A 16,162-nucleotide genomic window follows, 5' to 3' on the forward strand; every position below is an offset into this window, starting at 1 on the left:
AGAACCAATTTACATTGGAAATAATTAGTTCAAATTCTGGCTGTCAGGTGCAAATCTGGTGATGTGAATGCAAGAAAGACATGTAGAAATGTTTTGATATGTAATAGATAAGTAACAGGATGTGGGCAGAAAAAGTCCAGGAAAGTGAGAAAGACACAATGATGATTGTATCATGAACCACCACCATCATAATCCATTTGGTATCAGCACTCAGGATGTTGACAAGATGCTGTAGAGCACCAGATTTACACCTTGAGGCCAAAATTGGAACTAATTTCTTTCTAGCATAAATTTTTCCCGCATTAAAGCATTAGCATATCAACCAAGTTTCACTGCCATATGATATTTACACTCCACACTTGACCTCCTTGAATAACTGCAGTTTAATTGTAACCGCTCGGTACAAAAACTATGACTAGATCTCTGCAGAGATAGTTTTCTGGCACTCTTCTCAGACTACAGATCTGCTCAAAGCATGATATTATTTTCTTTCCTGAAGACTGATTAATATTCCTCAAGCTGAAAATCGATTTACTTCACCAGTGTCGTCTGCAGTGCTTTGGACAGTTGTGTGTCTATGTTGACAGTCAAGATGCCACAATAATTATTTAAAGAAGTTCTAGCACTTTCCTCGTCTAACTGATTAATCTGAACAGTATTACTCCGGATTTCAAGATCATTTCCATTTCCTATTTTAAAGCTTCTTAACCATCATCTCTATAGTGAACAAGTCTTCCCTTGCAGCTTCACTATTTTTCATGTCTGCAACCATTTTGCACAGTTCTTTTCTGTCTATTGGGACAATCAATGGTACTTTCTCCTGCAATTTTTCTTAGCCATTTCCCTTCAGGTTCTTAATAATTAACAAATTCTTGATGTATATGTCCACAATCACACATTTTTCATCCTTATGTGCTGCCAGTTTCCCACTACCCTCAAATGGTTCATACCCATTTAAGTAGTGTTTGGCAATCCTGTAGAAGGTTCAACTATTCTTAAATTCTGTGTCAATGCTTAAAATTTGAATGTTGCCATTTTGTCTTCCATTCTGTCTACATACCTTTTTTCAGAGGCTTCTGCTCTCTTGTCAACTTCTTCATCACCAGCTTTATTCCACCTCCAGTCCCTACATGCTCACAGTAATGATGGACTTTGTTTGTTATATTTACCAGATTTTTACTGGTTATCCTCTCACATTTACATTTTCCTTTCTCGTACAAGTCTTTGAAACTCTTTCTGTTCTCATGTGTGTTTTCATGATTTACCTTTAATATCCTATTTGGGATCTGTCTATTCTTCTTTACCATAATATGCCTGGTTTTACACTTGTCAAGGTGGGATAGTGCACAAGAAAATCAGCTTGAGTGCTAAATTCTTTAGCATTTCTTACTGAGATGACAAGCTGGCACTGCTAATACCATCAAGACAAGCTCCAAGTTTTTTTTATTTCTGGGAAGGCTCTTGAAGTAAGATGACATGATGTTAATATGAAAGATTTTGCTCACTTCAGTTTCTCCTGTTATGAGCTGCTTAGCGTCCACCTTTTTCCTGAAATTATCATCTCTTCCATCTTTCTCATGCCTGACAGTGTATAGAATTTCTGCACACTGTGAAGAAAATAGTTCCTGGAGATTTACTATGACCGTGAATTTGTGATCAGAAAATGTTTAAGGGAAAACTGCATGAAGAAAATTAATATTGTGTAAACCCCAATAATCCATTTCACTTCCAGAAACTTAAAAAGTACACCTCTATATGAGAAGTTTCTGAATCCTGTTAAAATCTTAGTAATGAAATCTTTTGATAGTGGAAAACAGTAAAACAATCTGAAGCTAATTTGATAAATAATGACACAGTGTACTGTAATTTTTCTTACCAGTAACAATTAAACCCAGATAAATTTGCATCTAAACATGCATGAATGGGAATATGACATTAATTGACATTAACTGTCAGATTCAAAGTTTCTTCGAATATGCTAACTTGAACCAATGGCGCATAAGCTACTTCTTTGTAATTGGTTTGTGTAAATAATGTCAATGGCAAATGCCTCAATTTACACGTTATGCCACATTTCGCAGTGTAACACATGAATTTTCCAGTCTAAATTTCTGTATATACACATCAAAGCACACCCTCCCAAAAGACACATACCATGTATGCAACGACTAGTACAAATACACTGAGAAGCAAAATCAAATATATGATGGCAATAACTACTGTTAGGGGTGTGGTCAACAATCACTGAAGGTGAACAGTCTTTAAAATAAGCTGCTTTTATTTACAGAGCGAAACATTAAGAGGCTATTACAAGGCATAAAGCAATTAAATTGGTTACAGTTGTGTTTCTCAAAGAGAGAAACATTTTTGATTCTTATCTTTTCTGGGTCAGGGTGATGTGGTGTCAGTGGTAGAAGCAGTTTGAAGTTGCTGATATGAATGCTATAAGTTCATCCAGTTGTGTCCTTGGCATTAAAATATCATATTTTCTTACAACGCGTTTCAGCTGGCAGTGGTAATAAGTGGTGTAGCATCCATTTGTCGTAGGCTGGAGCAAAATAACTGCTTATGCACCGCCTGAAGGTCATATTAGTTCAACTGCAACTCTCATACATGATAGTTTGGCACAGTCCTCATGATGTGTTAAAATTAAGACTCCATTTCTTATAACATGCCAATTGCAGAGTTAGACAGTACATCGACTGTTAATGTTCATGGTGCATAATAATACTGTTCCCACTAAAACAGTCATTTACGTAGCAACACGGTTCACAGTTTCCACATTGGCAGTTAGTGTTTCAGCACACATCATATATCGTAGTCAAGACAATGAGCAATAATTAAATTCACAGTTTGTGTAATGCAGCTCAATTCTAAACTGATGACAATACTCTCTGTTTACGAGTGCATTGTAACTGCCACAAGCATCATTCCACAAAAACCAACAGTGTTTGCGTAATACAACGTCTGTTTAGAATATACATCTTAAAGTCAAATTTCAAACTGGTCTAACACAAAAAAGTCTGGTATTAATATTGCATTAAACACATACCACTACTATGCTCAGTACTTCCTTCTGTACCACCACTGACTGCCACCTGTTCGACCTGACAATTATTGATACCTCTCTCTCTCTCTCTCTCTCTCTCTCTCTCTCTCTCTCTCTCTCTCTCTCTCCCTCTCCACAGTTCTTACAAAATGTCTGCCTACTGCATTCCATTTCACACAATACATTTAAGAAAACTATTTGAAAGATAATGAGAAACAAAATCCAACTCCTTACGTAAGGAACTCGTATAGAAAATAGCACAGTAAACATAGTTATATACACTTCATGTTGTAGACTATATAACCAAATGAAAAATATTCTACATCATCAGAAATATATCTATGGGGTACAAGGTAGTAAAATAAAGAAGAAAAAATTATAGCTCATTATGACCCATGGCATCACAACACATCACTGTTATATGCCGTGCAGGTTTGTTACTATTGTAATTTGCCCTGTACCGATAGGGAGGTCACTCGTGATGTTATTTGGAAACTTAGTCACAATTACCAGGAGCACTACTTATAAGTAGAACACCACACTCAAAGGGATTTCTGCATTTTAGGTCAAAGTAAAGCACTACTGGGTACCCATTAGAGATGTCTGTGAAACAATAGAGTTAACATCCATCATGCCATTAAGAACAGTTGCGATTAATGACTGTGTCCGCATCATCACATTAACCAGGGAAGTTGTTTGACATGTGGATCTGACTCATAGTGATGTGGTAAGTACATGGAATCAGTGCCAGTTGATGGCTAGTGTTGAGTACTTGCACTGCACAGGCTATCCCCAGTCAACAGATGCACAGGTGATCGATACCTACAGCTTTTGCATCAAAGGAAGCATGAGCTGAGTGCTCCAGAACTAAATTTGGTGTTCAAAGAGGCTACAAGACATCATCATAAGATCAGACTGTCAGCAAATACCTGCAAGATTCGAATCTCCACTCCCAACAATCACGGCAAGCACCACATCATACACAACTCCATTGACTCCATTACAGATGGGCAAGGAGTCATACAGAATGGACAGCCCAGGATTGCCATTGGGTGTTGTTTAGGGACAAAATTCAGATTTGTTTGTACGCTGATAATTATGAAGAATATGTTTGGAGACATCCCAGTAATATTGAATGCTTCCCACACTGTGTCCAACATGTACAAGAAGATGGTGGGGGAGTGATGTTCCTGAGTGGAATTACATGGCACCATTGTACAACTCTTGTGATTGTTCATGGTAATCCCACTGCTCTACTGTACAGGGGCGATATACTGCAATCATAATAAGGGCCATATGGCTAACATTTTGGTGACGATTTCATCCCGATGCATGATAATTTGCGTGCTGTCATCATACCATTCTTGTGTACACATTCTTCTGGCATGCTAGTATCACAAGAATGATGTAGCCTGCCTGTTCCCTGGCATGAGCCAAATTGAACATGAGTGTGATTAGATGAAACAAAGTGTTTTTGGACGTTGACTTGTGCAGAATCCCCATTAAATGATGGTACAGTTTGGACCCGGGCTGGCTTGATGATCCCTTTTGTGGTATGATATGATGAATTCGAGACTTCATTGGAGCAAGGGGACATTCCACCATGTATTGACAATGCTCAGGAGTGCTGTGAAAAACCCCTCATCAGAATTAAACAATACTGTCTTTACACAAATGTTTGTTTTTATGACTGGGGATCTGGACACACAGGAAATGAATATGTATGCATGCCTCAGAGCCGATATTTGTTTCCTGTGCCATGAATTTCAAAATAAAGGAGTTAGTGTGTACATTTTTGCTTGGAGTTCTCTATAGATTGTTCTCTAATCTGAGAATGCTTTCACCTTCTCAATACTTCTTCAGTTCTTTATGAGCATGTGCACTGAATTATATATACCTCTTGTTTGCCTATTTCAGTGTTGTAGTGGAGAACTTTCCAGAGGTACTCCCTTACATATTTATTAGCTTGTTTGCACAAAACATTGTGCCAAGCTGCTGAAAATCTCTTGCAATCTTTAGTTCAGATTGTCCTTAGAAGATTCTGTATCTCTGTGAATCGAAGGTACTCATGTCCATAAAACAAGTCTCTGTAATGCAAATCTTCAATTATCCTGCTTCTCCATTTTTCCAGAGCTGTTTCAATATTCCATTCTCCTGCAGAATTTGTTTGTTGATAGTTCCAAGATAATTAACTTCTTGGTTTGTAATCTTCATCTGATGGCAGTCAACTTTGGGGTCTCTGATCCTATCACTACAATTGGATCCGACCCCCATCATACATGCTTATCTTCAGACTGAAGAGCAAGCAGGTAAATCTCTAATCTACCTATTTAGCTACGTCACAAGGGGCAACTACAAGTTTTTTCAGGAGATTAATACCAACTCTTCCACAGCATGTCTCTTAAATCCGTGTTTATTTTTCAATAAATTCATTAAAACAAATCTAATTTAATATATTAGTACACAACAGGAATACACACAAATAGAATCTACATAAGTCTCAGCACTGCTTGACAGGGAAGTGATTGTTACACTGGTGGCCATTAATACAGCAACACCATGAAAGGAATGCAACCACAACAAACTGGAATAAAGTATACTACACGTTTGGATAGCAAATAGTTAGCATTTCAGTGCAATCACGCAAAGTTGATAAGCATGTACCATCTGATGAACATCATCCTTCCAACTGCTGTAAATGTCTGCATCAGCTGGAATACTGAGAAGAAGGTCACTCTCCCAGAGATCTTAGATACTGAATTAAAGATTCTTTGCAATGGATTTGATGACAGCTAAGGGGTGTGATCTTGCCAAATGAATCCTGGGTGTTGGGCTTGGCAAAAATCATTAATGATATGCAGATCGGGAAAGACAGATTCACTAACCACAGAATTAAAATCTTGGCCCAAGTGAATCTAAGTTTATTACAACAATTATCAGTTTGTACATGTCAAATGTAACATTAACATGAATCTTAGTTGATCCCACAATAAAAGCAACAGTTATTTAGGGCAAATAAGTGAGATGGAATATGCACTAATTAACTTGGCAAAGTTGTCGGAAAAGGAATTGGTGATTTCAGAAATATTTAATACGCTAACAACCTATCACGGGAAACATGGCCTCTGGTTATTACACAGTGATTGTAAAATCTAACCGAACAGAGAATGAAGAACAAACATGCAACTGATCCCACTAGTCTGGTCATGGACAAGCCCAAATAAATTTAATTGACAAAAAATGCCCACATTTAATCCTCCCTAAGGCCAGTATTACACTATCAAACTTTTTTTGCCAAAATTGATATGTCAAATATTTATGTCAAAGAAGTTTGATGGTGTAATAGGGAATTCTGTCAAATGTTGCCAGTCGTCAAATAAATATGATCAAACCTAGGGCCTCGCTGTAGATTTGATCACAAAAGTCGTTTGTCTTCTGTTCACTGCAATGTGAAATGTAAGCGCTTGGAGCAGTGGTGTCACTACAGCTATTTGATGTCTCTGTAGTGTGTTTGTAAATATAGCTCAAAAGGTGGTGTATTCCTTTGACCCTTTTTTTTATATTCTTAGTAAACTTGCCTCGATAAGGCTGGCGTTGAGCAAGAGGCACTGTGCATGCTATTAATTGTGTGTTGATGGGCAAGTGGAATATGCTGCAGGTGACTTCAGGTTTACAATCACAGCTACAGCCATCGACTGCAACATCTGGAAACATCCAGGCAGCTTTACAGCAAGCCAGAATAGAGAATAGAAAATACAAATTTTTTTTGTAACTTTCCATTCTACATTGTTTATCCTTGAACTCTAGATGCCACAAGTTAAAAAGTGCTTCATCTGTTTCATACTTTTTATTAATTTTGTAGTTGTTGGAACACTTAATTCCATTATTCAAAAATTAAAATAGTTCTTATTGCCCATATAGTGTACTAAACATTTATTTACATTCACATATTGCCCCTTCAGTGCTTCATAAATTGCTTCAGACCTTTCTGGAATTATTTTGGTTACTATGCAATGTGATATTAGAGTGCTGTGTTGTTAACTAGACTAGCTCTCTCCTGTGTCAAGAAATCCCAATGTCACAGTTTGCCTGTCTTCTGCACATAAAGCATTTCTCAAAAGTCTTCTCTTTTGTAATATGAGAAGCCACTTTACTGAGCAAATAAAGAAATACACTCTCACCCATTCGTAAGTAACTTATGTCCTCCATTAGCAGCTCTCGTAACTCATTTTGCTGAATGCTTTTACTATCTTGTAATACCTATGGCTTCATCCAGTTGTGTTTCCTTTTTTTCTGCTGCTTTGCTTCCAAATACACACACGGTGCAATTGTGGTACTAGCAACTGCAGCGCATAATAAGAGGTTGTTGTCCACCTTCTTGAAATTTGATGAAAAATATGACAGTGTAATACACCTTATTAGCATGACATCAAATATCTTTGTCAAATAAATTGGATGAATATTTGATCGTATCATTGATCATATCTTTGTCAAAGAAATGTGATAGTGTAATACTGGCCTAACCAGCCAATGGCTGCCAGCACCACTTGTTGAATGAAGCACAGATTGTCTCTCACAGCAGGTTTCTCTCACTGATGCATCTCATTGCTGAGCGCCTATATCTCCCATCTTAATTCTGAATGAGTGCACTCTTTCAAATCGGAGTCCACACTAGGAAACAAAATCATCCTATGATAAATGTTCACCAAATTCTGGTCACTGAGCAATTGTTAAGCTACTGTCTGCTTATCCATCAAAGAATTGGTGTAAAAAGTTCTCCAATCAGGCTGTTTCCCACTGATACCATTTCTGTAACATTCTATCTCACTGTCCTACATCATCAATTTCTTGTTTAGCTTACCAATCCCTGGATTTTGCGGATACAAAATTTCCAAAAAGTGAGCCCCTAGTCATCCATCCTTGAGTATTTCTTAAGAACACCCAATAAGAATACCTTTTGGTGGAAGAAATAGGTGGTGTCAGGTTTTTGCAACTTGCTTTCTCCATGAGGCTGAAAACACAGAGAATGAAACTGAGCACCATCGCTTCCCTCGGAGCAGCAGGAGACAGCAATCTGCTTCAACTGTTTTCCAATCCACCTGCATTTCAAAAATTCGCTGATGTGAGGATAGTAGCCTCCACAAAGTGTGCTTTGACTGACCTGGCCCTGGCTGTAAAACAATCATTTTCTTGCTTGGGCAGCTCTCTACTGTTCATTATCCTCAAGTTTTTAGCCATACCTGCATGGAATGCATAGTTGTCCTACAGTTCATGAAAAGAAATTAGTAGGTCCACTGGAATGGTGTCCAGCAGAACAATGGTGGTTGGCAGAGTATTGTACCCTGGCTGACCAGAATCATTACTCCTCCTCCTGTCAGAAAGAGTCTCAGAGGTTGGCCCCTGTCCTTTTGAAAGTACCTCTGCTGTGATCTCTGCCCACAGCTCATGCTGTGGCGTACCACTGATTCACTAGACTGAGGATCACAAAAGACATTTACTTTCCCATGTGCAAAAATCCCAATCAAAATAGAAAAGGTTAATATATAGAAGAAGATGGCCTGAAATTTAAATTAATTGACATCACCTCTGCAGTCGGCAACCAGTGTGAATCAAGTGGTGGAAACATGACTGGCGTTGGGATTTACAAGATTTATGAAATAAAAATCAAATATGTCTGACTGAGAATGAGCTAATGCCTCTCCACTCCCAGTTCACAACAAAAATTTGGGTGGGTGACATCACGCAAATTGATTATGGTGTAACACCAACAATCAAATTTTCTCCTATTCTGTCATTCATGTATGTTTTTCTTATTTTTTTATTTAATTACTTCAGGGAGGATCACTCTGCCTCAAGTGGAAATAGGAGTGTCAAGGACATGGAAAACAGGGTAACTTTACCAACAGTTAAACATAAAATTCAGCTACTTATACTTTGGAAACTGCCAAACCCATTCATCCCCACTACTGCTATGGGCACTGGTGGCATTTATTTAATATTTTATTTTACATTTCATAGAGATAAGATTTCCTTTCAAGAACATACCCAGCTTGCAAACCCATTCATCTCAAAGTAAAAATTTTACAAATATTGCTAGTTTTAATCTTGATTTATTCTCTCACATATTTATAATTATTATCCTTTCATATACACACATCAAAAAAAGTTTTGCATCACCTCAGTTCTGAGAGTTCTGGAAACTGTACAGAAAATTGAAATAGACATCAACATAACCTCATTACATGTTGTACCACCATACAGAGAGATCTTCAGAGTGGTGGTCCAGATTGCTGTACACACCAGTAGGTTACCTCTTATACCCAGTCGCACATCCTCTTGTGTTGATGCATGAATGTATTTGTCGTGGCAAACTATCCACAAGTTCATCAAGGCACTGTTAGTCAAGATTGTGCCAGTCCTCAACAGCGATTTGGTGTAGATACCTCAGAGTGGTTGGTGGTGTTCGATAGGGTTCATGTCTGGAGAACTTGTTGGCCACTCTGGTCAAGTTATGTTGTTATCCTGAAGGAAGTCGTTCACAAGATGTTCATAATGGGGTGCGAATTGCCGTCCTTGAAGACAAATGCCTCGCTAATATGCTGACAATATGGTTGTACTATTGGTCGGGGGACGGCACTGTACTGCCGTTCCAGTGCCTTCCATGACCACCAGCCACATAAGTAAGCCCCAAATAATGCCACCCCGAAACAGCATGGAATCTCCACCTTGCTGCACTCACTAGACAGTGTGTCCAAGGCGTTCAGCCTGACTGGTTTGCCTGCAAACACATCTCCAATAATTATCTGGTTAAAGGCATACGCAACACTCATTGGTGAAGAGAACATGATGAAAATCCAAAAATCCACATTTTTGGGCCCATCTGTACTGCACTGCATGGTATTATCTAGCCATGGACATCAGGAGTGAAGTTGTGCCTCATGCAGCCTACTGCGCACAGTTTGAGTCAGAACATGATGTCCTGTGGCTGCATGAAAAGCATTATTCAACATGGTGGCATTGGTGTCAGGGTTCCTCCACGCCATAATCCGTAGGTGGCGATCATCCACTGCAGTTTCAACCCTTGGGCAGTCTGAGTGAGGCCTGTCATTGACAGTTCCTGAATGTGTGTCTCCTCCATGTCTGAACATCACTTTGGATCACTTCAAGATGCCCGGACACTTTCCTTGTTGAGAGCCCTTCCTGGCACAAAGAGATAATGTGGTCACTATCAAACAGCGGATTGACTGTCTAGGCATGGTTGAACTACAGACAACACTAGCTGTGTACCTCCTACCTGGTGGAATGACTGGAACTGATCCGCTGTCAGACCCCCTCCCTCTAACATGTGCTGCTCATCTTTGGGCCAGTTAAGTGACATCTCTGAGCAGTCAAAGGGACTGTGTCTGTGATACAATATCCATAGTCAACATCTATCAAAGTGGTTCAAACGGCTCTAAGCACTATGGGACTTAACATCTGAGGTCATCAGTCCCCTAGACTTAGAACTACTTAAACCTAACTAACCTGAGGACATCACACGCACAAATGCCTGAGGCAGGATTCGAACCTGCAACTGTAGCGGCAGTGCGGTTCTCGAGTGAAGTGCCTAGAACCGCTCTGCCCCAGCGGCCAGCTCAAAGTCTATCTTCATGAGTTCTGGGAACCAGGATGACGCAATTTTTTTAAATTTTTTTTCATGTGTGTATATTGCCCATTCGATTACTCATTTCTCCTAGTGATGGTTCCTTTGATTTACTCACTCACTGTGCATGCTAATAATTAGTCACGAAACACATCCATTCTTAGCTAGTACAATCTTTGTTCACAAAAGAGTATTTTCATAGTCAGTTTTGACTAAATGCACTCATTCCATCCTAGCAAAACATGACTACAATTTTATTTTAGTAATACTCTAGTGAGAAGTACATAGACATCAACATCTATTTAACAAAAATAATTAATAACAAAAACAACTGCAATAAAAAATGCCTATCAATATATGCTAATGTGACTCATGTACATTACTTGACATGCATTCTCACACCAGAAGACTGACAAGAGATTCAGCAATACAAACTGTCAGAAAGGCTTACCCATAAAATTGCATAAAAAAGTAAGTTTACACATAATTTATACCAAGATCATTGATTTTAAATGTACATAGACACAGCTTACACAGCTTTGTACAACCTAACCTAAGTGTGTTTAACACATATCCATTGGAGAAAAAAATTACACTAGGTCACCATCTTCTCCATTTTTACCTACCCTTGTAAAACCTAATGTCAACAACAAACATTCGCATCTTGTTTAAGTTCAGCACTTGAGAAGTAAACACTGCTGGACACATGAAAAACTAAGATGATATTGATCGGGGGGGGGGGGGGGGGGGGGGGGAGATTGATGCAGGAAGGGTAGGTGGAGGTTTTATGTGTCATCATCAGCAGCTGGTAGTTGTGTGCACAATAGCATGTGATGCCCAGTGGTGGGTCCATTTGTTAAGCAGGCATCCTACTCCCACAGGAACTTGCTGTCTAGACAAGCTCAGCGCTGCATCCGTGTGATGAGGAGTGTTGAAAAGTATCATTGAAAAGTATCAAGAAGGAGACAAAAAATGACCCTCTGCTATCAGCGTCATATGGAAAAAGAGGAAAACACTTGTAAGTCCTAGAATTTGGACTTGAGATTACTTAGTGTCTCAAGTAATGACAACAATAAAATATTGTGTGCTCCGCTATTGAATCATTCTTTGCCCAAGTATCAGCTGAGCCAATAGTAGATTTTTCCACTGTTCATCTTCTGAGTGTTCAGCATGTCTGACTGCCATGCAGTGGGCTTGGGTTCAATTCCTGGTCTGGTCAGAGATTTTTCTTTACTCGGGGCTTGGCGTTGAGTTGTTCTCATCATCATTTCATTGCCATCAACACACAGGTCACCCAAACTGATGTCAACTGAAAAGATGTGCATCTTGGAGGCCAAATTTCCCCAGTTGGGGAAATTCCTTGAACTTCACCCCACAAACTGGAATCTGCATAGTTTTTATCACTATCAGCCACTCTTTTCTGAAGTGCAAAGTTGGAAAATAACTTGAGACCTTAGCTGTTGCAGGCTGCTGCAGTATCCCACTTCTTGCGGCATTGGCCAACTTTGTGGCAACAGCGAGGCTGCTGCTGCACTGTATGAAGTTGCATGATGCCATTTTCAGTTCATTTCTTGCAGCAATGTCCAGACCTCCCACTGATAAGCTTCACAACTAAAAAGCTGATCTTATCTATGTCCAGTTAAAGAGCTGGGTGATTTCATTTTCCAATTCTCTGCTGTCAAAAGCAATGGACCAAAATCACAAGCTGTGGGTTTCCAGGGTTGCTTCCCTGAACCCACAATACATGTGGAGAAATCGCAACAGGTTTGCTACTGTCTTACTCTTTCCACAGCAATATTTCACACTGATACTTGGCATCACAGTGCTCCAATTTGGAATGTGGTTTACTTCCTCTTAGTTATGAACTTGATGTGGTTGAGCAATTTGCCGTTAGATAGAATAAAACCTATCATCCAGGAAACTGCACAGATAAATTATTATACCACTGCAAATACACCCATTTATAGCAAGAGAAAAAACAAGCCAAAAACTTATTTCTTTAACACCGTTCTGAAGAACCTGCCTGGGATGAAAAACAATGGTCCAGTAGGACTGCATGACTTAGTTACAACACAAGCATATATTCTGATGCTGCGTACTTGAAGTTCAGCTACACGTTCTTGCTCTGCTAATCTGCCTACCCTTAACTGTGATGTAGCTGTTCTTACAGTGCATTTGAATATGTGAATCTGACTAAACATTACTGGAAAGCAACGATGCTTTGCGAATGGTCAGTACACCATTAAAAAAAGTGCAAAGTAATCTGGTGAAATCAAAGATATACTTGACCCTCTTTACCCTCCAGTTATGTCGATGTGGACATGTTAGAACATGATAAGCACCCTTCAGAATTCTCAGAGCTTGCAAAACTGGAAATTCTGCTGGTCAAGACATTTCTGCTCTAATGAATTGGCTACTTGCACATATTATTACAAACACTCTGCTGTTCTTCCATGTGGGACTTGGACTTGAACTGCCAGGATAGTTTTGGAACCGCTGACAATAAGTCACACAATTTCTCCAAGACACAAAGTATGCGGTCCCCTTGGTTGCTACCAGACAGACACCAGTAACAAGACTTGTCAACGCCATCTGACAGGTCCAGTCTTGGTCAAGCCCTGATGCATTCTCATCTACACAATGGTCTCTCTCTCCTACTTATAAGTTTTGTGACTTCTATGACATAAGATGAGCCACTTAACTAATGATTTTCCTATCAAAGTTGCATAATCCAACTTTTGACAAATCTGGCAATGGTACAAGATTATATCAGTTTGACTCTCACTGTACTTCTGATGAAATATGAGCTAATCAATACAAACCAAACTGACTTGCAGATAAAAATGTGCCATAGATGTAGTCATAGATTTAACTGAGAATCTCATAATCAAAATTAGACTCAACAATTAAATGTGTAGTAGTTTTCATGTATGTAACAAAGGCATCTGACTGTGTAAACCCTAAAACTTTATATAGTACAAAATGGAACACAGGAGATTGGGTCCTTTTGTACCTAACACACTGATCCAATAAACAGAACTGACAGAAACATCAGGAGAGAAATTTAGATCTGAAATGAAAACTCTACACTTCTGCCACACAGGTATCCATTCTTGGTCCACTACTTCTCATATCATGCACAAATGACATCCCTACATTGTTAATAATGACAATATGGTTACTTATGCAGATGATATAATGTAGCTATCGAAGTATAAAGATACAGAAAAATCTAGATATATAAGTCGACTTGGAGGTAAATGGTGCTATCTAAAAACTTACTGAATTAAATTTGCTTAACAATATTACTAAAACAGTGTGTCAAAATTTCAAAACAAAAAATTCAACACAGTGAAGAAATCAAGATTTGTATAGTCAAGTGCATCACACAAAACTCAAAACATTTGAAATTCCTTGGAATAATGACTGATAAAAGTGTAAACTAGCATAAGCACATAGAATATGTAAGCAGAATACTGAACCCAAACATATATGTGCTGCAGAACTCAGCTGCTTAAAACACACAAATATGAAAATGATATATTATGCTCTGATTCATTCTACATTAAGTATGGCATAATTTTGTGGGGATTCACTTCCAAAACAAACATTAACAAAATATCCAAATTAAAAAACAGAGCAATAGGAATGAAAGCTGTCCTTAAATGGAGGGATTATGTAGGCCAGTTTTGAAGCTCTTAGGATACTAATACTACCCAGCCTGTCACCAGTTGGTGCTCTGTACAAACAAACTACAGCTATTCTTGGGTCCAATATTTCTATTCATGATACCTCTGCATCTTTATCTTTAACTATATATTCATGGAAATGAATGTTATTTCTTACATAGGCACAACAATAACCTTATTTGTAATTATTTTGACAAAAATTACTGCCCAGTGCATAAAGTGAAAAAACAACCACCATGAGTTTTCCTGTGTTGAACAGAAAAATTATGTATTTTTTTAATTAACTTTCTAACAGTACTTGAAGATCATCATCTTTACTTGATAATAACTGCACATTCTGGCAAAACAAAACAAAAATTTAATTTAATTTTGTGCTCTGAAACTTACTTGTACTTGTTTTCGACTGTGTGTTAGCTTGGTGTTTCATCTGTGTGTTCTTGTCATGTGTCATCATCTAAAATCCTGGCTAAATGCTGCTTCTCTGTATCTCCTGGACAATGACCCCACAGTCTTGCAGGTGACTGGAGTTATTCTATCAGATGTAATGCCGTCTTCTGTTACTTAAATAGATAGAATGGTATCTGCACATGATCTTGTTTCATCTATTTCTGTGCCCTCTTCCTCTAATGGAATTTCACTCCATTCCCCTGAAGATGTAGTTCCCTCTGCAACAGCAGCTTCAGTTCCCTTATCTGCTGATATGGATGTCATTGTTTCTGTTATTCTTTCTGCTTGTATGCTCTGCTGTTGTAGCCCTTTTCTACTTTGTACTTTCCCTATCCCTGATGCTGATACTGATTTTTCTGTAATGAAGCACACCGAACAGCGTGTATTGCACAGGGATGTAGTTTTGTTTGATGTTTGGTTTAAAATGCAGTAGTCAACAGAATTTCTTGTAGACTAGTAGCCATAGATATTATCACTTCTTTGTAGAATTCTTGTAGGCCTGTTTGAGATATGAACAATAGCCTTTTTTTTCTCCTGCAGGACAGTTTATATGGTCAGACTGATGTGATTGTTTGAGAACTCTTTAGTAAAAGATGAAGATGGCAGCTGAGTATTGTGATCACCAGTTTCTTATCTGCAAGCAGTAATGATATTTTTGGTGAGACTGCTATTTAGACCTCCATTATTACTGCTATTGATTTGGCTGCAAATACAGTTTTATGTCATTGGTACCCAAAATAAATTGCATACATTCTATTTAAATTAGTATAAAATGGAAAGAAGGCAAAGATGTACATTCTTTACTTAAAGTAACAGAATTGACTGACATATGAAATTGAAATATTATAATTTTAATGGTTAATTTGAGTTATATTCTAACTAATAGTGTTATAAAAAAAACTGTAATTCATTTCATGTTAATTCAACTGTTCAATGGCACTGAACAAACTAACCATCAAAGGTTCTTCAGTTCACTCATACACTCCACTATATATGTCGCTGGAGGAGTTTTAGTATGCTATGCTAAGTTGTTGGACACACATGAAAACATGTACTTGACACACTAAAATTAAACCACTGAAATATTTATAGATGTTACTTCTAGTCCTGGCATTATTTTTATGCACATTTGTTATTTGAGAAAAGAAAATAGATAAGATGATATTATGAACTTGCCATTTTAATTGCATTATACAGGGTGTTCAGGCTAGAGGTATACAAAACATTTGTTTACATTTCAATACCTATAAAGGCTTGTAACTTTATTTGTCCAACATTGGACACAGGAGCCTAAATATTTTTATGCATGTTGATACAGTTCAGTGTGGACACTGT

At 38.2% G+C, this 16,162-nt stretch overlaps 1 protein-coding gene across 1 annotated transcript in view; it reads left to right on the forward strand.

Annotated features, from left to right (window-relative positions):
- The window catches only part of LOC126284772 (uncharacterized), a 96,641-nt gene that overhangs the window by 27,820 nt on the left and 52,659 nt on the right, over positions 1 to 16,162 (forward strand). The window lies entirely within an intron of this gene.

The sequence above is a fragment of the Schistocerca gregaria genome, chromosome 8 (assembly GCF_023897955.1).
Source record: "Schistocerca gregaria isolate iqSchGreg1 chromosome 8, iqSchGreg1.2, whole genome shotgun sequence".
Lineage (NCBI taxonomy): Eukaryota > Metazoa > Arthropoda > Insecta > Orthoptera > Acrididae > Schistocerca > Schistocerca gregaria.